The sequence below is a fragment of the Protopterus annectens genome, chromosome 2.part1 (assembly GCF_019279795.1).
Source record: "Protopterus annectens isolate FY-2018-M chromosome 2.part1, PAN1.0, whole genome shotgun sequence".
NCBI classification, from domain to species: Eukaryota; Metazoa; Chordata; order Ceratodontiformes; family Protopteridae; genus Protopterus; species Protopterus annectens.
Genome location: NC_056729.1, coordinates 1,465,199,595 through 1,465,223,721, shown reverse-complemented (window position 1 = coordinate 1,465,223,721; position 24,127 = coordinate 1,465,199,595). Strand labels below are relative to the sequence as shown.

The 24,127-nt window shown below is 41.9% G+C and overlaps 1 protein-coding gene across 1 annotated transcript in view; it reads left to right on the top strand.

Annotated features, from left to right (window-relative positions):
* WDR19 (WD repeat domain 19) overlaps positions 1-24,127 on the top strand; it is a 3,663,919-nt gene that overhangs the window by 1,867,589 nt on the left and 1,772,203 nt on the right. The gene's annotated exons all lie outside the window — the stretch shown is intronic.

Below are 24,127 nucleotides of genomic sequence, written 5' to 3'. Positions count from 1 at the left end.
TATTTTATACCTGAGAAAACCAGAAAAAGACATTACAGTGTTATGGAGCATTTTGAGACAGTTTCAGATCTTTTCGGGATACAAACTTGTAAATTATGTACCTACACATGAACTGGTTCAGGAATATCCATATTTATGGGGACATGATAAAATGAAGTATTCAGGAGTATGGCTTAAAAATGATTCTAGTGTGGCAGCTAAGGATATGTGGGAAGAGACTAAACAAAAGATAATACAGAAACTGAGAAAATGGAAGCTTTGTTGTATGGATAGTAAGATACAAGCAGATAAATGTTTGTAGTCCATTTAGTCTTATACACAGGTCAGGCATATTTTATCAACCAGGGGAGTTATCAATGGCAATTACTAAAGGACTTTGTCTGGGAGGGGAAGACGACAAGAGTCAAGTAGGGTAAGCTGATTCTTCCAGTAGAACAGGGCGGATTCTGATTACCCAGTTTGAAGGGGTATTTCAGAGTTAAACAGTTAAGACTCCTATACATAGCACAAGTAGTAAACTATAATGCAAAGTGGAAAGGGATGATGATGAAATGGGGAGAAGTTCAAGAAACAAGGAGAGACTGGGATTTTGGATGCAGGACTTTAAGGAGAATAACAATAATCACACAGAATCCATAAAGTAGCAGAAAGTATTCTAAGAACTAAACCAACAAGAGAATGGAGAAAGGAGATTCTGACGACAGGGATGACTGCAATTAGGGATGCAGACTATAGGCAAGAGGGGGCTGGAGTTTATTGGAGAAAACTGGCAAAGCAATTAACTAGAGAGGGAGAGATGACAGAATAGGAAGACGCCAATAATTTATTTGGACTGCAGGTTAGATTGCCTTTCCTATCAGGGATTGATATCAAGAGTGTAGGCAAAGAGAAATAAGTAGGGGTTTCCTAAACGAAAGACCAGTAGTAGTAGAATTTTTAGTAGAGTCTAAAACAGAAGCTGGCATTAAAAAGGAACAATTAGTAGGGCATATAAATTATTGCATGATAACTATAAGAATCAATTATACTAGTTTAAAAAGGATTGGGAAGAGAGATTGTATAAGCAGTTCACAAAGAAACAATTGGAGAATATATGTATGTCTCCCAAATATGCAACGGAAACTAGAAAATTTAGGATTTTTGCCTGGAAATATTTGCATATATATTTTTGTACCCCAAGCAGACTCCAGAGAATTTTTCCTCAGCCAGACAGCAAATGTTGGAGGTATGAAGGGGAAGAAAGAGGTAATTGAGAACGTATTTTATGGGAGTGCAGTGAGTTGGTGGACTTTAAGGATTCTCTGCAGGATGCACTGTCAGAGATGTTGGGTGGGCAGAGTGGTCTTATGAGGGAGATGATTTTTCTGAGTTGTAATACAGAATTGGAATTGCCTAAACATGGTAAGGCCTTGCTGTGTCTAATAATGGTGGCTGCAAAAAAAGGAATTACTAGAAAATGGAAATGAAAATCTAAACCAACTATACTGGAAGTAGTGAATATAGTAACAGAGATAAAAAAAACTGGAATTGAGATGTTTAGAAAAGGGTTGGAACAAACTACATAGGAAAAATGGGAATTGTAGGAACAATACATGCAAGGGAGGAATGAGGTTTAAAAGGCAGCAGGACTTAAATGAGCTATGTAGTGTTTGATTGAGAGATTGGGTTGGTTATAAGTGATGTATAATTGCAGCTGGGAGTGTCTCAGTATGGTTTGTGATGTAAAATGCTTGCAACTAGGATTGTGTCGATGAGGTTTGTTTTCATTTGTGTAAATGTATGATTGTCTATGTAGTAAGTGATGATTTACTAAAGATGTTTCTTGTATAGAAAAAGGCAGGAATTAAATAATTTATGTAATGTTGTTTAGGTTATATGATATATAGCAATATTTGTGAAGTATAATGTTTCTTATGCTAATATAATTTGATTAGTTTTTTATGAATGTAAATTTGCCTATGGCACATGTGAGAATTAAGTTAAGCTATGTAGTGTTTGATTGAGAGATTGGGTTGGTTATAAGTGATGTATAATTGCAGCTGGGAGTGTCTCAGTATGGTTTGTGATGTAAAATGCTTGCAACTAGGATTGTGTCGATGAGGTTTGTTTTCATTTGTGTAAATGTATGATTGTCTATGTAGTAAGTGATGATTTACTAAAGATGTTTCTTGTATAGAAAAAGGCAGGAATTAAATAATTTATGTAATGTTGTTTAGGTTATATGATATATAGCAATATTTGTGAAGTATAATGTTTCTTATGCTAATATAATTTGATTAGTTTTTTATGAATGTAAATTTGCCTATGGCACATGTGAGAATTAAGTTAAGGTGTTTGAAAAAAAAAAAAAAAGATATCAACGTCCTGCAAGAGGGTCTTACACATACAAATGATTAGTGTCAAAGTCATGGCCTTAAACTCAATGCAAAAAACATGTATTATCATCCCTTTCGGTAAGGGGAATGTTCCTGCTAACTACCACATCAATAGCAACACCTTAAGTACTAACTCAGTGATGAGAGACCTGGGCACACAGGTTGACAGCAACCTTACCTTTGACTAGCATGTCTCCAGATTGTTAAGAAGGGCATTCTGTATTGCTCATCTCATAAGTAAGGGCATTGCCTCCAGAAAAAAAGGAGTTATAGCCTCCCTGTACTCTTCTCTCATCAGGCCAATAAGTGACTACAACGCCCCTTTTGGTATGTACCTTTCCAAGCACCTGCAGCAATTAGAGGGACCACAAAGGTTCCTCATAAGGAAAATTCAAGGTCATCAGTATCTGTCCGATGTCGATCATCTGAAATCACTGTCACTATATTCTCTTTCATACATACTACTCAGAGGTGATCTCTGCTATGGCCTAAGGCAATTTCTGACCCTGCTTTTTTGAAAATGCTACATATCCGCAAGTCAAATGGTACATGAGTTACTCACTCTAAAGACCTTAACCTGGTATGTAACATTAATAGAACCTGCTAGAGGGACAGATTTGTCTTCCACAGGTTACCACAGCTTTGGAAAGGACTCCTACTTCATGTCAAGCAGAGCACCTTATTAGCCCTCTTCAAATGCAATCTGGATGACTGAATGGGTAACCGTAAATTCACCCCGGTGTGAGTTTCACCTCTGTGCCCCTTGGGCAGGGGCAGTAGCTGCTGATTGTGGAAGTAAGGGTAGAACTTGCCTAGGCTTGTAAGGGCCCTAAGGCCATTATTCTAGTAACTTATTATGATCCTATGATTAGCCGATAGTAAGGATACATCTGTTAGACTCTTTTCTTTCCTCAAGTTTAAGTTTATTATAAGTGCTTAAACCAAAGAACTGCATAAATAAACAGGTAGATGAAAACATAAATGGTAATAAATTACAAATAAAAATATACAAATAGATAAAACTGATAAAACAGTCATAACATTATGATGTAAAGGCAACTTGTAAAGAGTTCAACTGTTGGTAAAAGCAAGTAATTGAAATTGTATTATAGTTCAAAGAAACGGGTCATAAGGGTGCCCTTGGAACTGCTTAGAGTTGGGGACCCTCTCAATCAACCTGGTAGAAGATTTCAAATGTATGGACAATGGTAGTATGCATATCAACAGATTCTGGAAGGCTCAAGGTGTACTGTTGGAATCACTAACATTCCTAAGAGGTAGATTGCAGGGATAGGGACAGCCAGTATCAGCTCAGGAGGTTTTGCAGATAAGAAATGTATGCTATATATGGCAAGGTAAACCAGATCTTCATGGGTAATATTCCTCCTGATACGAAGCTAGTGCAGTTCATGCATACTCAGTGCAATGTGATAGCACCTAAAGACACCACTGCATAAGTTGCCAGGCTACAGAATTTTGAACAGGCTGCAAGAGATCCAATTCTGCATCTGGAAACCTTAGGTGCAGAGAGTCACAGAAGTCCAGTTGTGAGGAGGCAAAGGCATGCACTAGTACAGGAAAATAGGTAAAGTTCTTAATGAGAATAGTGTTTATCAGATGGAAACAGTAAAAATTGACAGTCGCTGAAATCTGGTCCGTTAATGTCAGCTTATTATCAATAATCACCCCTAAAACATGCATCTTTGACACAAGCTATAATGCACATTCACAGTAAGTAATACTGGGAGAGAAAACAAGAACTGGTGAATCCCTGAGGTTAACTTGAATGGCCATAGCAACAGTCTTAGTCGGCAGGTATTCAACAGTTGATGCAGTCTAGGTCCTCTGAAAGTTGGTTAAGCTGACAGGGATTCCTGAGAGAGTTCTTCGGATCCGATCTCGGATCCAGGGGACTCTCGGAGCTGTGGTTAGGGAGTCAGACCCAAAAGTCATCATCTCATTCTTTCGGATCCCACCCTCGGCGCCCAGACTACCCTGCAGTTGGCTCCGGTTCCAGCTTCGGTGCTGGGGAGAGCCTCTTCCTTACATTCCACAGAGGCGTGCTCTCCATCGGCATTTGGGGCAGTGGAAAGGGTCCTCTCCCAGGGGTTGAGACCACAGCTCACATCCTCGGATCCGACCCAGACCCCCCTGATTTTGGATTCTGCTCCCATTGCCCTATCTCAGGGACAGCCCGTGCCAAGGCAGCCCCAGGCAGTTCCCCTCAGGGAACCCCTGGAGGCTTATGAATCCTCTCCAGAAAGTCACACTGGAGAGGAACCTCGGAAGCGTAAGTGCAAAAGGAGACACTTGGACTCCCCTGAGTCCATTACCACTGATATGGACTTGGATGAAGGAGAGGGTTCCCCAGATAACCTCCGGAGGACGTCTCATTTGGAGACATTATGGAGATCCTCCACCAAAGAGGAGGTTGGCCAGCTCCCAAACCCACTGCAGATGAGTCAGTATTCCATGCCTTTGGCGCGGGCCCATCTACTTCCTGGGTCTCCCCACCAGCTGACCCTTTCTCACCACTGGGGCATGGAAGGATCCTGACACTGCAGAGCCTATCCCCAAACGGCCAGACAACATTCTTTCTCCACCATCGGACAGGCAGGCAGGCATGGTCCAAGGGAGCCCCGGTAGACGCTTTGGTGGTTGCAGCTGCCACAAAGAAGGAACTAGCACAGGAGTGTTCCTCATTTCATCCAGCGGACAAGGAGTCCAGGTCGATGGATCATTTTGGGAAGTGCATGTACTCATCAGCGACATTTTCTATTCATGCGCTGAATTACTTGGCACATGTCATTCGACTGCAGCAAGACCTTATATCGGAACAAACTGAGGCACCCCCGGAATCTCTGTCGCAGCAGGACAAGCAGTCCTTTATTGCCAAGATGACTACGCTGAAATCAGTGACTAATACCTCTATGCGTATCCTCTCTCATGCCACGGAGGGTGCCGCTAGAGCTGCAGGTACAGGCGTTGCTTTGAGGCGACACGCCTGGATCAGGCTGTGTCAATTTGCGGACCCCTTTAAGGCCTCTTTCATCAACGTCTCATTCGATGGATCATCCCTCTTTGGGAAGACCATACATGACACACTAACCCAGAGTGAGAAGGATGAAAAGACTTTTTCAGCCATCGGAATCCGCTTCTCTAGCCCCCAGAGGTCCTATTCCAGGAACCAAAAGGGGCAAAAGAAGATGTGGTTCTGGAAATCACAGTCCTTTCGTGATACTCAGGAGAATTCGTCCCCCAGAAGCCGAGGGGGACAAGACCGATGCCGCCCCAGGGACAGAGGGGGTCTAGGGAACCTTTTTCCAACAGACCCGCTCAGCAACCCTGAGGGGTTGCCCGGCTGCTCTACTGTGGAGGCACCCGTTCACAGGGAGGCTGCAGCTTTAGAGATTACGAAGCTGCTACAAAACCGAGCCATCGAGCCGGTCCCCCCAGATCAGTCCGGATCAGGCATCTACTCCAGGTTCTTTTTAGTGCCAAAGAAGATGGGGGACCTCAGGCCCATTCTGGACCTGTCTATCCTCAACCTGTCAGTAGAGAAACAAAAATTCCGGATGGTCACTCTACAGTCCATTCTACCGTTTCTGAGAGAATGCGACTGGATGTGCTCGTTAGATCTCCAGGACACTTACTATCACATCAAGGTCCACAGGAGCTCCAGGAGGTTTCTACGCTTCCAGCTAGGGGCCAGTCACTTTCAGTTCAGAGCCCTACCCTTTGGTCTCACCACAGCCCCCAGGGTGTTCACCAAGGTTATGGCAGTCGTAGAGGCTTACCTGAGACTTCAGGGCATTCAGGTATTCCCCTACATAAACGACTGGCTCTTCGCTGCATCCACCAAACGTCTCTTGTGTCAGGCCCTACACTACTTTCTCGATCTGGCTCACAAGTTAGGCATCACGATCAATATCAACAAGTCCCACCTGGCTCCGGTTCAGATCATAGACTTCATCGGGGCATGGTTGGATTCGATTCAGTCAAAGATTTTTCTCACCCCAGAAAAGATAGAAAATCTCAGACTCCATGTATCGGCGATCTTGGATCACTCAGTAGTCACAGCAGCCGATGTTCTCAGGGCCCTGGGTTTGATGGCAGCCGCAGTCTCTATCCTCCCTCTTGCACTTCTTCACATGAGAGTCCTTCAGTGGAATCTAGTAGTTCAATGGTCCTGGCTAGACCTTCTGATGAATTTCCACATCCGAATCAATTGGACATGCAGAACATCACTCCAATGGTGGCTTCAATCAGTGGACATTTTCGCGGGGCGCAGCTTTCTAGCCCCTCCGGCTCAAGCCACGGTGGGGGGGAGCACTTCTTGGGAAGAACGGTCCAAGGCACGTGGTCCCCTCCAGAGACCAAGCTACACATCAATGTCCTGGAGATGAGGGCAGTGCTTTTAGCGTTGAGAGCCTTCCACCTTGTCCTACCTCTGGGGACGGTAGCCATTCAATCAGACAACATGTCTGTAGTCTGGTATATAAACAAACAGGGAGGGACCCGATCCTACCCACTTTGTCGAGAGGCCATGAGGGTTTGGGAGTGGGCCATATCCACCAGCCGGTTTCTCATAGCAACACATATCCCGGGACGCTCCAACATTCTAGCGGACAGTCTCAGCAGGGCAATCCTTCTGCCTTACGAGTGGTCGCTGAAACATTCAGTGGCGGAGAAGATCTTCCGTGTTTGGGGTCATCCTTGCTGCGATCTCTTCGCATCTCCTTCCAACGTGAAGTGCAGCAACTTCTTCACTCTGATCCCCCCTCCATGAGATGTCCCCAGGGATGCTCTGGTCCATGCTTGGCCTCCCGGGCTACTGTATGCTTATCCCCCGTTACCTCTTATTCCGAAGTTCCTTTAGAGAGCTTGCCAGCTGCAGTGCAAAGTCATTCTCATAGCTCCCTTCTGGCTGCGTCAAGTGTTCTTTACACTACTAAGTAGCCAATAGCTATGATTTAAAATTGGCTCCAAAATATGCTAATATACTATATTGGCCCATCCTACTTCAGCTATATGCATATATATATTGGCTACTTAGTAGTGTAAAGAAAGATTACTGGATATTCTAATAAAGACTAAGAATGAATTGACATGATTGGTTTAGAAGTTAACTGATTTTAAACTTTATTGGTTAGCTTTTAGTATAAATATTAGGCATTGCTACCAAAAGATAATGATCTGAAGAAGGCTAAATAGCCGAAAACGCTTATCATTTTATCACTATGAAATTTTAATGCTGTTTTTACTTTTTCCATTAAATTTGCTTCCTGTTTGACACAGGACCATGGTGGATTTTTGCTGTGGTGGAATACCAGAGGTTTTTTCTTCGTTTGCTTCACTTTTCCGCTGGTATACCTTCAACAAGTGTAAGATAGTTTTTCCTGTCTGTTGCAACTGGTCTATACTAAAACACCTCCCCCCTAGAGGAGGCAGTACTTTATTTTAACAATAAATTTCTAGAAATCCTTAATCTGCATGCACCTGTCCGCTCAAAGCGAACGAAAGCAACTACAGCACCATGGCTTACCAAGGAGTCCAGGCAAAAAATCCATATTAGAAACAAATTATGGGCTCATTGGCGGTTCACTAAAGACACCCTAGACCATGTTAAGTACAGACAAGTCAGAAATGACACCAAAAAAGCAATTCTAGATGACAAAAAACAATACTACTGTAAAATCCAGACTGAAAACCAAAACAATCCTCAAAAGTTTTGGGCAAGTCTAAATAATCTACTCCACCCAGGAAAAACATCCACTCCCATCCCCACTGGTTTCATTGACAAATCTCCTGAAGATGTCTCAGTCAATTTCAACCACTTTTTTACTGAAACAATTCAAACCCTAGCTAGCCAACTTCCTCCTAGCTCCCCCAGGCCTGACAATACCACCCCTTTAGATAGACTCTCATTTAGCTTCCAACCAGTTCCCACTTCACTCATCCGCACCCTTATCAAAAAATTAAAACCCACCACTCTATCTGCTGACCAGCTACCCGCTGAATACCTTCAAAAATCAGTAGATGCTATAGCTTATCCAGTATCAATATTAATTAACCTTACCACAGCAGAAGCAAAAATTCCCACCATTTGGAAAACATCCTATATTATCCCACTACATAAAGGAGACTCCTCCACTGAATTCTCCAATTACAGACCCATAGCTATACTTTCACCACTTGCAAAAATATTGGAAAAATGTATACACAAACAACTCGTGCACCACCTAATCCAAAATCACCTCATGTCTGATGCTCAACACGGCTTTCGACCTTACCACAGTATTACCTCAGCCCTACTTGCCTTTACCAATACAATAAACAGCAATCGCAATAATAATCACATCTCCCTTCTTGGATCTCTCCAAGGCATTTGACATGGTAGATCACCAACTTTTGTTACACATTATGCAAACATTCAATCTAGACTCTAATGCCCTATTGTGGTTCAATTCCTACCTGACTGGGAGGCAACAGGCTGTTCTCTGGCAGAACAAGCTTTCTATACTACTACCAAACACCCTTGGAGTACCACAAGGCTCCATATTAGGGCCCCTACTGTTCTCAGTTTTCATTAATGACTTATATACTGTCAACCCAAACATCAGCTGTATCCAATACGCTGACGACCCCACTCTGGTTTGCGCTGCCACATCTCCCTCATATTTGAAGAATACTACCCAGCCCACCTTTAATATTGTACAAAACTGGCTCACTAGTCACCGGCTATTATTAAATCCCAAAAAAACTAAAATGTTGCTATTCACATCTACTCTAAGGTCTACAACTTTCTCTTTCATCATTAACGCAAAAGATGGTATTGTTATCTCCCCAGACCCCTCTACAAAACTGCTCGGTGTCATTATTGACAATAACCTAAAATTTGAACTTCATGTTAATCAAATAATAAAGAACACCAATAAAAAACTTGGTTCATTGTATAGAATTAAAGCCTTTCTAACCCCTCCAGCTAAGATTGCCATTGCCCGCTCTCACCTAATTTCAACACTTGCATATGCTTCCCCCCTTCTGTCTAATCTAAACAAATCACTACTAAACAGATTGTCAATCTATTACAATCACATTGCCAGATTTGTCACTGGCCAGCCGTGCAGAACCCACCACTGCATTAACCTCAAACAGCGTGGGTGGCTAGAATTCCCCAGTCTCATACAATATAACCTTCTGATCATAGCTAACAAGATTCTCTATAACACACCAGCTCTTAGAAATATTATCACCGCCCAAACTAATCAGAGACTGCTTCGATCCTCTAATAAGCTTCAAATTCTTACAATCAAAACCAACAACACAGCAGGAGTATCTCTCTTAGCAAACTTTGCAGGTAGAAGATGGAATCTACTCCTAGCTGACATTACTATGCTCTCCTGCCCATGTGAATTTAAGACCAAACTCAGGCATCATCTGGCACTAAACTGGCTCTGTCACTGTAACAAACCTGGCTAGCCAGCTTTAATAAATGTACAAAAATCTACTAGATGTCAATGCTAATGTGTTTTCATTTCTCCTTACTATAACTAGTGCTTACAAATGTCATGAAACTGTCTACTTTTGAATGTCAAAATATTAACTGTAATAGCTTACTTGTATTTGTCTGCATTGCTATGTTCACCTTCGTTTCTGTTATATTGTCCTTCTTACTATGTTTTATTATGTATACTCTGGAGCTTTTCTCCCCGGGCCTCCGCTGAAATTGACATGTATCCAGTCGGACTATCCTGGTCAACAAATGTCAAATAAAATAAAATATTTTCCTCAGGTTCTTCTGTCTTTACACACCCAAGGAGTCATAGAACAAATGCCTATAATTCAAAGGGGCAAATACGTTAGTTCTAGAATGTTTTTGGTACCAAAGAAAGGACTGTTGGATTCCAGTACTAGAGCTTTCATTTCTAAACTTGATGCTAAAGTACCAAAATTCAAAATGTTGACCTTACAGAACCTGTTATCTGTCATTCCTCCCACGAGTTACATGGTAACACTAGATTTAAAATGTGCTTCTTACCTCTGTCACATAGCCATATGCTTCAGGAAATTTCTAAGGTTTTCTTTTTCTGGGTCACATCATCCATTTTCTGCATTACCATTTAGATTAATCACAACTCCAAGGGTGTTCGCAAAATGTCTAGCCCCAGTCATAGTTTATTGTAAACTGAATGGCATTCACATATTTCCTTATTTAGTCAACTTATCTTTATTTGCAGAGTCTTTATCAAGATGTCAAGTGCCATTATCATGAGTTATGTTTCTTTTGACCAGTCTGAGCTACCAAATAAATGTTACAAAATTTTAATAGACTCCATCACACAAGATTGTTTCTTTTGATTACCTTCTAAATGCTTCTATTCAAAAGGCCTTTTTGATACAAGAAAATGTGGCTTTTTATCTGGAATCTTTCCTGAGTTCTCCAACCAGTCTCAGACTTCTGCAAGAGGATTTCTCAGGATCCTAGGGTCCAAGGCTTCAGTGATGCTCATGCTTCTTCTAGTCAGGTTGCACGTGAGAAAGATACAGTGTTTTCTAATAACACATGAACTACGCCTTAGAATTTACATCCCTTGGAGCATCAAATTCCAGTTTTGGGATTTCTAAAAATAGAACTGCATTGGTAGAGACAACAAATTCAGCTGAACCCTGGTCTCACTTTCTCTCCTCAAACCCCAAGCCAATCTGTCACCACAAATGCTTCAGATGTTGTTTGGGGAACATTCATCATGATTTGTAATTCTTGCTGAACTGCTTCTGTATCAGTGGGAGAATGGATGATGCCACCCAGCTTGCATCCATCTGTGAATATAGTTAGCCCTTAGGTCAGTGTTTGTAGTATGGAAGTCAAAAAGTAAATTTAAAAAAGAGGGGGGCCAGTACTTAACCCTTTTGTATTCTACTGGTTACCTTCTTACTTTCCGAAGTGGCATCTACTACCTTGATTGTGTGTTCTCTAGCCTTCAGACAGTTTATAATTTATCAAATAAAAACAAATGAAAGACAAACCAACGACAACCCAGAAATAAAACCAACCAGTACACCAGTTTATTCATTAAGCGCTTTTGTTCTTGACCACAAGAACTTCTTCAGAAAAGTTTTACAACGCAGTTACCAAGTTTAAATACACAACTAATCATGACGTTAATAGAATAATTGACATTAATTTAATACACCTAAAATTCTAAAAGGAATACCACCCTACAAAAATGAATACTTGTTGAGATACCAATACATAACACAGACTTAAAAAACATGAATTTACATACATTTACTTAAAAGCATCATAGGTAGGTTCATAGGTAGGTACTAGGCTATTGGGCCTGGGGCCTAAGAAAATTATTTTCCTGTGCCCCTGTCAAGCAGTGCCGCAGAAGTGATCCCTGGTGTGAATTTTCTATTTCCCATCCAGTCATCAAGATTTTTCTTAGAGGGCCAGTGAGGAGCTTTGCTTGACATGAATGGGCAGTTTGTTCCAGAGTATGGGAAGTCTCTGGGACAGGAATCTCTCCCTCCAGCATGTTCTGTTTATTGTAGTGACAAGCTTTAGGTCCGTGGAGTGTGTGGTTTGGAGAGATTGGGATTTCTTTAAGTGTAGCATGTCCAACAGCTCTGGGTTTGACATAGCTTTGTATGTTAGGCAGAGATCGCCTCTGAGTAGGCGATACGCGATGAAGTAGAGCTGGAGTTTTTTGAGACGGTCTGCGTATGGCATATGTTTGAGGCTGGTAATCCTCTTAGTGAGGTATTTCTTTGGCCTTTCCAATTGTTGTAGGTGTCTTGTGAGATACATGCCAAATGGGGCATTGTACTCTATAATGGGTCTGATGAGGTATGAGTAGAGTGGAACAATGACCTTCTTTTTTCTAGAGGAGAACCCTTTTGTGATGAGGTGTGCCACGTAGAAGGATTTCCTGACTACTGTGGCAATGTGGTTATCAAAGGAGAGACTATAATATCTCAATTTAAGCAATGACAAACTAGAAACAGATTCATTTAACCCAGGACTATTTACTGCATCAGATATTAACTGGCACTTCAGTTCAGCTGTGTCTAAATGTGCTTTAATAATGTAACCCTGTGAGTCACTCTTAATTTGTTCCAGTACTAAAAAGTTGAAATGATGGTCTGGATTTGATTCTATATGCTTGTATAGAGCATTAGTACACTTCTTATTTCTAATATCAACACAATGCTCATAAATGCTCCTCATGAAGGTCCTGCATATTTTACCCACATAAAAAACTGGGCATGAAACACACTGGGCCAAATAAACAACATTACTGGAATAACAAGAAAAATGTCCATGAATATTATATTTCCTATTTCAGATCCTAAACCAACTTGAAACATTGATCAGATGATATTGGGAACAAGTACCACATTTTCATGCGTCAAAAGGAAATTTCCAGGAAAATTCATTTTGAGTCCCAATATCCCTTTCAAAAAACCACTTAAAGGATTTATTTTTCCTTATACGTGATCATAGGCTTAGTACCTAACGTTTCAGCCAATCCACCTTCATTGGAAATTAATTTCCAATTCTTGTTAATAAAATCCACAGTAAACTGGGTATCCAAAGAAAAAGTCATAATGAAATAATTTGAACTATCTACCCCTGATGAATCTACTTTACCTACACTTGCATTAATCAAATGGTCGCTATTTGATGTACCCAAAATAGGGCAATAGAAACCATTAATGTGAAGTTGTTCAATCTGGCCGTTCATTCTTCACTGATGGGGTTCAGAGCTGATCCTCGGCTCTGACACGGCCGACTAGCAAGCTCAAAGTTTTGCAGTAGCTCGAGACCCAACCCCTTATCCCACAGTGCACTGCTGGAATTACCTCAGATCTAGTTTGCCGCAGCACGGATCTCTTGCTTTCCAGCGTTGCTCGAGACTATTGTGGGAATTTTCAACTTTCAGCAAATTTTTCAATTGCATTTTTTATATCTTTCTACTATTATAATTATATAGTATTACCTAGTTTAGCAGATTTTTCTGTTTTTTCCCTTTTTCCAGTAAATCTCTACTGATTGCCTTTGGCCTGTTGGCCTTGGGCCTTTTCTTACAGCTTGTTAGATTAGAGTTGACCTTTTTGGGCTTTTTGATATTGGATTACTCTTGTTACTAGTTGCCTTTTTGGGCTGTTTGTGCTGTCTTTTTGCATTGCTGTTTGTAGTGAATTAGATTACTCTTTTCAGAGTTAAACTGTCTTATATAGTTAAATAGTGTTGTTTTTTGATCTTGTGAATTTTTTCAGGTAGTTAGTTGCTATGTCTGAAGAAAGGGAAAAGCATCCTAAGTCTGGGTTGAAAAAGTGCCCAGACTGCGGACAAAAGATGTCTGTTATGGATGCCCATGTGCAGTGTGTGTACTGTTTGGGTGAGGTGCACCTGCAGGAGTCCTGTAGTATCTGCCATTCCTTTTCTACTCGAGTGCTTGCAGAAAGGAGGAGGAAGTTAATTGACAGGGGTATTATTAAACACCCTTTCTCAGAGGCATTGTCTTCATAGGTTGGTTCATAGGTTGGTACTAGGCTATCAGCCCTAGGGCCTATTAAAGCCTATCCATAACAATTCCCTGGCTATTTCTTCCCACATTATTTACTTTCCTGGACCCCTGTCTAGCAGGGCGACTGACGTGATCCCTGGGGTGAATTTCCTTTCTCCCATCCAAACGTCAAGGTTCCTCTTGAAGAGGTCCAAAGAGGCACTCTGCTTGACATGTATGGGCAATCTATTCCAGAGTCTGGGGAGTCTCTGGGTCAGGAACCTATCCCTTCAGCATGTTTTGTTTATTGTGATGACAAGGTTTAGATCCCTGGAGCGTGTAGCTCTGAGGGATTGGAATTTCTTTAAGTGTAGCATGTCCAACAGCTCTGGGATTGACATGGCCTTGTATGTTAAGCAGAGATCGCCTCTGAGTAGACAATATGCGACAGAGTATAGCTGGAGTTTTTTAAGGTGGTCAGCGTAGGGCATCTGCTTTAGGCCTGTGATTCTTTTAGTGAGGTATTTCTGAGGCCTTTCCAGTTGTTGCAGATGTCTTGAGAGGTACATACCAAATGGGGCATTGTGTTCTATAATGGGTCTAATGAGGGATGAGTGCAGTGGGACAATGACCTCCTTTTTTCTGGATGAAAAGCCCTTCATGATGAGGTGTGCCACATAGAAGGATTTCCTGACTGTTGTGGCGATGTGGTTATCGAAGGTGAGACCACTGTCCACCTGTGTCCCTAAGTCTCTTATCACACTTTCTGTGTTTAGTGTGCTGCCACCTATATGGTAATTCATGGATACATGTTTTTTCCCAAAGAGGATAACAGTACATGTCTTGGCATTGAGCTTGAGCCCATGGCTCTGGCACCAAGCATCTGTTTCTGTAAGGCCATTTTGTAGAGTATCCACATCATTTGGGGATTCAATAATGGCTCCCAGTTTGCAGTCATCTGCAAACTTTGTTAGCCAGAGTCCCTTAGTGTTGACCTGTACTTCAGAGAAGTAGATGCCAAACAAGAGCGGCCCCAGGACTGAACCCTGAGGTACTCCACTTGTCAATTGTCTGGAGCTGGATTTGGAGTCGGCTACTTTTACAGTGTGGGTTCTATCAGTAAGCCATTTAGCAACCCATTGGGTGACATAGGGATTAATACCCAACTTAGTAAATTTATCTATGATTCCAGAGTGGGGGATGGTGTCAAAGGCCTTGGCAAGGTCTAGATAGGCTGTGTGGACCAGGAAGGGGCTGACCAGGAAGGGGCCAGCAAGTCATCCAAATCTTCCTCAAAATCCAGGATAAAGAAAGGGAAAAAGTTGGAAAGTGCTGTGACTTCGGCTCCACTGACTTCGGAGCCAACAGTCTGTTCTTTTCGGACCCGGGAACCTGCTTTGGAACCAGTTGCCGAAAAACCTCCCTCTCTACTTCTCCAGTCGGCTCCATCTATTCACTCCTCCAGGTCTTCGGTCAGCCTGTCCGATCTGGATTTGGACCGGCTGGTTCAGAAGCTCTTAAAGGCACCAGGCCTAGCTAAATTGCTGTCGGCTCAGACTCAACCGACGGAGCCGAAGACCATTTACTCCTGAATTGTCTGCTCCTCCTCCAAGCCATACCGGACCTTCGGAGCCAGAGGAGGCCAACCTGATGATTTTGGGTCCCTTGGAGCTGACACCTGCTCCAGTGTCGTCGGCTCCATCTCCTTAGACGTTCTCAGCACCAGCCAGGGACTCTAGGAGCCGACACTCTCCTGTCAGGTCCGAGGAGGATAGTCGCACCGACTTGGTGACGACTCTTCCTCTCGGGGTTTCAGCTCGGGTGAGCTCAGCTCCTACCTTAGGCTCGGAGCCCACGGCTTCAGTGCGGGAGGGGATTGCGGTTCCTCCTGGTCCGTCGACTCCTCCTCATCGTAGCCGTGGTGCATTCGAAGCTATGAGGCAAGTGTTGTCTCCTAAGACTTCCTCATCTCCAGGTCTGGCCTCTTCCTCCTCTAAAGTGCCTGTGCCAGTTTCTGTTTCCTCTGGTCATCCCAAGCGTAGAGACCCAGAACCTCAGGTAGCCCCTCAGGGTGCTCCCTGCTCTTCTGAGACCTCTCCAGAAGTTCCCCCTGAAGAAGTCCCCAGGAAGAGATTATGCAAGAGGAGGCATTTGGACTCCCCACAGGAGTCTCTAACATCAGACACTGACTTGGATGAATCAGAAGAGCCCCCTAGATCCCCCTTTGAGGACATCTCCTTTGCGGAGATTCTTGAAATTCTTAGGCAGAGGGGTGATTGGCAGTCCAAGAGCCCTACTGAGGATGAGTTGGTTCTCCTGAAGGCGTTCGGGTCTCAACCTTCCACCTCTTGGTTGTCTCCACCCTACGATGAGCTTATGGGTATAGTCTCTCGTAGGGCGTGGGAGTCACCAAAATCTATCTAACCTGCCCCTAGGAAGCCTTAGAATATATTTCTGCCCCCGTAGATAAGTCCTTTTTGACCAAGGCAGTCCCTGTTGATGCCATAGTGGTAGCGGCAGCCACCAAAAGGGAAATGTCTGAGACTTCCTTGTCTACCCATCCTCCTAACAGAGAATCCAGGATCATGGATAGATATGGGAAATGCATGTTTATTTCAGCGACTTTCTCACTTAGATCACTGAACTACTTGACCCATTTTACCAGACTACAGAGAGATCTCCTTAAGGAGTTGGGAAATACTCTTCAGGGTGCTGTAGCTACGAGTGTATCCGACAAAGTTGCTACCCAGCTTGCTACCCTTAATTCAATAGTTAACTCGTCCATGCGTCTCGTATCTTATGCAGCTGATGGTTCGAGTAGAGCTGCTGGTACAGGAATTGCTCTTCGTAGGCATGCCTGGATGCGACTCTGTTCCTTCCCGGAACTCTTCAAGTCTTCCTTTACGAATACCCTGTTTGGCAGCTCATCCTTGTTTGGGCCAAAGGTGAAAGAGACTTTGACCAGGTGTGACCAAGAAGGAAAGACTCTGTTTGCCGTCAGAGTCAGTTTTTCCACCCTCACTCGACCCTTTCCTAAAGGTCAGAGGGGAGGAAAGATGTGGTTCCAGAAAGCCCAAGGAGCCTTTCAAGACACACGTGGATAGCCCCCCTCCAGAGGCAGAGGAGGGGGTTACAATGGAAGATGCCACCCTCGCGGCAGAGGGGGTCCGCAACACCAGGGTGACAGAGATCACTTCTCTGGTCAGTCCTACCAGCACTCCTGAAGGGAGGCCCTGCTGTCCTACTCTGGAGACAGTCGGGGGTCGCTTGTCATTGTACCCAGAAGCCTGGCTAGATATAACAAATGACAATTGGGTACAAAGTATCATTTCCAGTGGGTATTTCATACCATTCTCCACCCAGCCCCTTCCCGTCAAAAAAATCCCAGATGTTCCACCCAGTCACAGGGAACAAGAAACAGTAGAGGTAGGCCAATTGCTAGAAAAAAAGAGTCATCCAGCCAGTCCCGGCAGACCAAACAGGATTCGGAACTTACTCAAGATTCTTTTTGGTTCCAAAGAAAAGAGGGGTCTGGAGACCCATTTTGGATCTCAACAGACTCAACCAATTTGTGAGAAAGAGAAGTTACGAATGGTCACGCTACAGTCCATACTTCCCTTTTTAGAGAAAGACCATTAGATGTGCTCGATTGATCATTAGGATGTGTACTACCACATAAAGATGGCCAGACCATCCAGGGATCACCTGCGTTTCCATCTGGGAGCCAATCATTAGCAATTCCGAGCTCTGCCCTTTGGTCTCACTACAGCCCCCAGAGTGTTCACCAAGTGCATGGCAGTAGTCACGGCTCACCTGAGGCATCTTGGATTCCAGGTGTTTCTGTACTTGGACGATTGGCTCCTTACCTCCACCACCAGGCATCAACTTCTTCAAGCGAGAGAGGCTAATCTGACACTCTGCAATCGACTAGGCATTACAGTCAACTTCGAAAAGTCTGCCTTGTTGCCATCGCAGCATATCGTTTTTACAGGGACAGAATTAGACACGTTAACCACCATTCTTCATTTCCACCAGAAAGGGTTTGTATTCTTCGCCAACACATCACGTCCTTCATATCAAAGAACAGAGCACCAGCTGCAGAGGCATTGAAAGTACTAGGATTGATGGCAGCAGCAATCTTGGCAATCCCGTTAGCAAGGATGCATATGAGGATCCCTCAATGGCTCCTATTCATGCAATGGTCTTACCAAGAACTTCCAATGAATCACACAATCCTGGTAATGAATTCCTGCAAGAAGGATCTTCAGTGGTGATTGATGTCTCTTCATGTCACAATAGGACGTCCCTTCATGTTAACCCCTTCAGTTTCCACTGTGACCACGGACGCTTCCCTGATAGGTTGGGGGGGGCATTTTCAGGGAAAGACTGCCCAAGGCACATGGACAGATCAGGAATCACATCTGCATATCAATGTCCTGGAGATGAGAGCAGTACCTCTAGTGTTGCAAGACTCTCTTCCTCTAGGGATAATTGCAATACAGACAGACAACATGTCAGTGGTCTGGTACCTGAACAAGCAAGGCTGGACCAAGTCTTACCCCTTTTGCCGAGAAACCCTCAGAGTATGGCAGTGGGCAGTGTCATCCCAGTACTTTCTGTTAGCAATGCACATCCTGGGCAAATCTAGCATCATAGCAGACAAACTTAGCAGGGAAGTTTTATTGCCCCACGAATGGTCCCTCAAACAAGAGATTGCGGACAGGATTTTCTGCAAATGGGGTCAGCATTCCTGCGACCTGTTTGCCAGTCATATGAACAACAAATGCAGAAGCTATTTTGCCCTGATTCCCCCACCAGGTCAGTTCCCAAGGGATGCTCTTGTCCACGATTGGCCCCAGGGTCTCCTCTATGCATTTCCCCAATTCTTCTGATACCCAGATTTTTACAGAAACCAAAGTCGCTGGGATGGACAATCATCCTTATAGCCCCTCATTGGCCCTGGCAGATTTGGTTTCCGTTTCTTTACCATCACATTCTGGAAGACCCATGAATCCAGGACCCAGTTCTGGACTTATTGACACATCTGTCAGGGGATCTTCATCCATCATTGCAGACACTGAAGCTAACCGCTTGGCTGCTCCAATTCCCCGCATAGCCAGGCTTTATAATCTTTATATAATCTTTATATAATCCCATGACACTAGTCAAATTTTCTTAGCTTCCCATAAGCCTTCCACTAGAAAGTTGTATCGTAGTAAGTGGAACAGATTTTCCATTTGGGCTTCCTCCCATAATATTGACCCTTACCAAGTGCCATTGTCTTCTATTTTACAATTCTTGACATAAATTTTTAACAAAGGAGCAGCGGCTGCTACGGTGCGGGTACAACTAGCTGCTATATCTAATTTCCATCTAGGGATCAATGGATTGAATATTATGGCTCACCAATTGTCTAAAGCTTTTCTAAAAGGTTCCTTTCACATGAGGCCTCCAGTGAAGACTCCTTATTCTCCCTGAAATTTGAATTTTATGTTATCTCGCATCATTCTTCCTCCCTTTGAGCCTGCATCATCTTGTGAGCTAAAATTTCTATTGTGGAAAGCTATCTTCCTAGTAGCCATCACTTCAGCCCGCAGAGTGTCAGAGCTCCAAGCCCTATCCATCAAGCCTCCTTATATGGCTTTCATGCTGACAGAGTATCTCTCAGGACAAACCCATCCTTTTTGCCTAAAGTATTTTCAGAGATTAACATCAATCGAGTCATTGAGTTGCCTGTTTTCTTCCCTAATCACACCAACAAATTAGAATATATGTTGCACAAACTCGATGTTCACAGACAACTTAGATTTTATTTAGACAGAACAAAGGAGGTTAGGAAATCAGATCAGCTTTTTGTGTCTTTTTCTGAGGTCAGGAAAGGTAAACCAGTCGCCAAAACAACTCTGTCTAAGTGGCTGTCGGATTGTATCACTTGCACGTATTCTTGTCATAACATGTCCTTGTCTAGTAAGGTGAAGGCTCATTCAACCAGAGCAGATTCTATCTCTTCAGCCTTTCAAGCCAAATTACCTCTAGACAACATGTGTGGCAGCCACATGGTCTAAACCTCACACTTTTATAACTCATTACAAAGCAGATAAGGCCTCCAGGGACAGGGCTTCATTTGGTCCTACGGTTCTGAAGAGTGTACTTTTGTGAGCCACCCAGGTTTAGGGTCCTAGGGACGCTACCCATCAGTGAAGAATGAACGGCAAGATTGAACAACTTCACATAAAGAAGTTATGTACTCACCATAACGTTCCATGTGAGTTGTTCCATCTCGCCTTCATTCTCACGTCCCTCCCTCCTTCCCCCTCCTGGCTTGCAGTTGATCTGGAGGCTGTCTTCATCCTGGTCTCTCAATATGTCTTCATTCCTAGGCAGAATAATTATAGTATCTCTATATGGTACACAGCAAACAAGTTCTGAGGTAATTCCAGCAGTGCATTGTGGGATAAGGGGTTGGGTCTTCAGCTACTGGAAAACTTTGAGCTTGCTAGTCAGCCATGTCAGAGCCGAGGATCGTCTCCGAACCCCATCAATGAAGAATGAAGGCGAGATGGAACAACTCACATGGAACGTTATGGTGAGTACATTACTTCTTTTTTCTCTTAACCACAACGTCCTGTTGTATGTCGAGCAAAAATTGATCAAGATAACCCCTCTTCCAAAACATGTCCAATACTTTGTCACATTCAACATAAAAAGTATCCAAACCTGACACCATCCAGGCCAGTCTAACAAGTTGTCCCTTTGCTTAAATTAAGATATTATGATGCTTTTAAGTAAATTTATGTAAATTAATGTTTTTTGGTATCTCAGCAAGTATTCGTTTTTATAGGGAGGTATTCCTTTTAGAATTTTAGGTGTATTAAATTAATGTCAATTATTCTATTAACGTCATGATTAGTTGTGTATTTAAACTTGGTAATTGTGTTGTAAAATAACTTTAAATTAATCTCTTGGAAAACTGCATTCTTGGGGGCAGAGCTGCAGGCTCTCATTTGTAGACAAATGTATTTGGTCTTTCATAAGGGCTGTTTCCTTCAGAATGAACTCACATAATCTCCTTAAGGCCATTTACAAATAGAACCTTAATTAGTGCATGCATTCTTCTTTTAGGTGATAAACTTAGTTTATTTTTAGGAATAACCTCTCCCTTAAGAGACAGCTATGATATGGTCCTTATACGAAAGGTATCTGTAGGTCTGACAGAAAGGACACATTTCCCTGTAGAGTTTGCAAGGCCTGCAGCTCAGTGCTGTGTAGCAATGTTTTGTACGTGCTATAACTGAAAGGAGGGTTATTATAGACTTTTATGCAGATTGCAAATCTTGTAATGTGGTTTGTTTGGCTAGTTGTAGACTATGTGAAGCATTCTGTGGTGGTAAAACCAACAGGTCACTAAAAGATTGTTTTGCAACATCTTGGCTACATTAGAAGGAAGAATTTTTGAATGCTTTATATAATCATGTCTATAGTAGTGAAGGCCATTCTTTTGTTTTTAAGGTACTTGAAGTTAATAAGGATAATATAAGAGGTGATATTATTAATAAAACTGAATTAGCTGAAATGAAGTGGATAGCGAGTGTACAATCAGATAAATTTCCTGGACTCAATGTGAATATCCCTTTAAAACTGCCTTTGAAAGCCTGGCCATTACGTCACCAAATATTATTTAGCTTTTGATTGGTTGTAAGTTATTTTAAATACTTTGGTCTCTTTCCTGTTTGCTAAGACCTGAAAAACACACTAAAGTGCTCATCTGTTTTTACTTGGCCTTTCCATCTTTTGTTTTATATTAATGTGTAAGCTACAAGCCCTTGGTGGTCAGACTGTTTTTTATCTGGTTTATTTTTGTTGTTACAGACTGACATTTAGTTGTTTTCATTACTTTGTGTTCATTATTTATATAAATGAAAACAAATCACACTGACACAATCCTAGTTGCAAGCATTTCTCATCACAAACCATAGTGACACACTCCCAGTTCCAAACATTATACATCACTTATAATCTACGCTATTATTTTCAGTCAAACATTACATAGCTCATTTAAGTTCTGCCTTCTTTTAAACCTCATTCCTCCCCTGTGTATATTGTTCCCACAATTCCCATTTTTCCTATGTAGTTTGCTCCAACCCGTTTCTAAATATCTCAATTCCAGTTTTTTTTATCTCTGTTATTACTCACTATTTCTAATACAGTTGGTTTAAATTTTGATTTCCATTTTCTAGTAATTACTTTTATGGCAACCACCATAATTAGATACAGCAAGGTCTTACCATATCTAGGCAATTCTGATTCTGTATCACAGCTCAGAAAACATCTCCCATGTCACGCCAATCTGCCCACCCAGCATCTCCAACAGTGCATCCTACTGGGAGTCCTAAAAGTCTGTCAACCCACTGCACTCCCAGAAAATGTGTTCCCAAGTACCCCTTTCTTCCCCATCATACCTCCAACATTTGCTATCTACCTGAGGAAAAATTCTCTGGAGTCTACTTGGGGTATAAAAATATCTAAACATTTCCAAGCAAAAATAATAAAACCTTCTAGATTTTGTTTCCCTCTGAATAATTCTTGTTACTTTTTAACCATGTCCCTTTCTTTTATTTCCACCATATTTTTAAAATCAAATTTAATTTTATCCCACTCCCTAGCTGTATTTTCAGAAGAAATTATAATCTTCTATAATAGCTTCTGAATAAGCTCCACTACCCATTCCTTAAATTCCTCTCTGTTAAACAAATAGATGGGAAAGCACCAGTGTTTAATTTTTATTTCATTACCCTGTGTTTTTATTTTAGTTATTATTGGCATATTATCTGAAATAGTTAATGACCTTCAATTAAATTAACATGTTCTTTTGAAATGTAAATTATGTCTAGTCTAGTCTAGCCCAGTGTTTGTATCTTAGGGAATAATATGTAAATGTACTCCAAACTCCTAGTACTGAATTCACATCTTCCATGCCAAATATTTTCATAAATTTCTTCAAATGTCCACCTTCCTTTATTATATTTTCTCTTTGGGGCCCTCGGACACATTTTCACTGTTTTAGATCAAATTCCAGTCCCCACCTATAAAGTAATATTACTTGCTGAAAGCTAATTATTTCTCCAAGAATTTTCATAAGCTTCATTATAGCAGCTTTCAGTGGAATATAAATACATGCCAGTGTAATCCTCCTCCCTTGCCAGTAGACCCTTAGTACTACAAGTCTACCATTGTTATCTTTTTTTTTATCCCCTTCCATCACTATTGGAGCTCCTCTTATAATTAATATAAGTACTCCTTTTTTCCTTTGCCCTGGTATTCCTCTGAATAACCATCCTGAAAACCTTTCTTTATGAAATTCACATGTTCAGATTTTTCCAATTGTTTCCTGTAACATAGCTATTTGCACTCTAAATTTTTTAATATAGTTCACTACTTTCTTGTTTGTATTTATCTGTAAGGCCATTGGCGTTTAAAGACGTTACAGAACACATCATTGTCTCGAAAAGTTATTATTCCACTTTTTATGTATGACAGTTTTTTTTTTTGTTAAATGTCTAGCTCCAGCTTTTGTGTAATCTTTTATACAGTTGTTTCTTGTCATCTCCATTTCAGCCTGTCACATCTTACAAAACTTGTTTTATTCAAAGCCATCAAACAAACAAAAAAAAAAAAACACACACCCAATAACCCCTAAAACCTATTAACTTAGTAATAACACACAAAACTATGTACATCTTCAAATATTGAAGTTTTACCCTCCTAATAAGAACATATGTTCCAGATTGGCAGCCACACACATACAGATTTCAGATAACCTAAAAGAAAGGTTATCCTTGCTTAAGACATGTGGTGCATCCTGTTCTTCTACTAAGTGCTGTCTGTCTTTGCCTTATCTTTATTGCTGTTTCAGCAGGGAAAACACTTGAGTGCTTTCAGAAAAGATTTTCTCCAAGGCATTTCTCTTTATTAGATTATCTCCTAGAGACACGAGAACCGGGCACAAAACTGCCAAGCATACATTTGTTTACTAGAAAAAAGCATTATAATATTCAATATTCTTTTTGATGTACTTGTTTCCTCTTAAAACTTGTTACAGAATTAAGCTAAGGGCCTTAACCAAGTCAATCCCATGTGCAAGACTGAGAAAAAACACACTCATTTTTCTTTTGTCATGCTCTTTTAGTCAGATTTTCCTACATTTTTTTAAAACTGAGCAAGAAGAAAGAGAAGGGA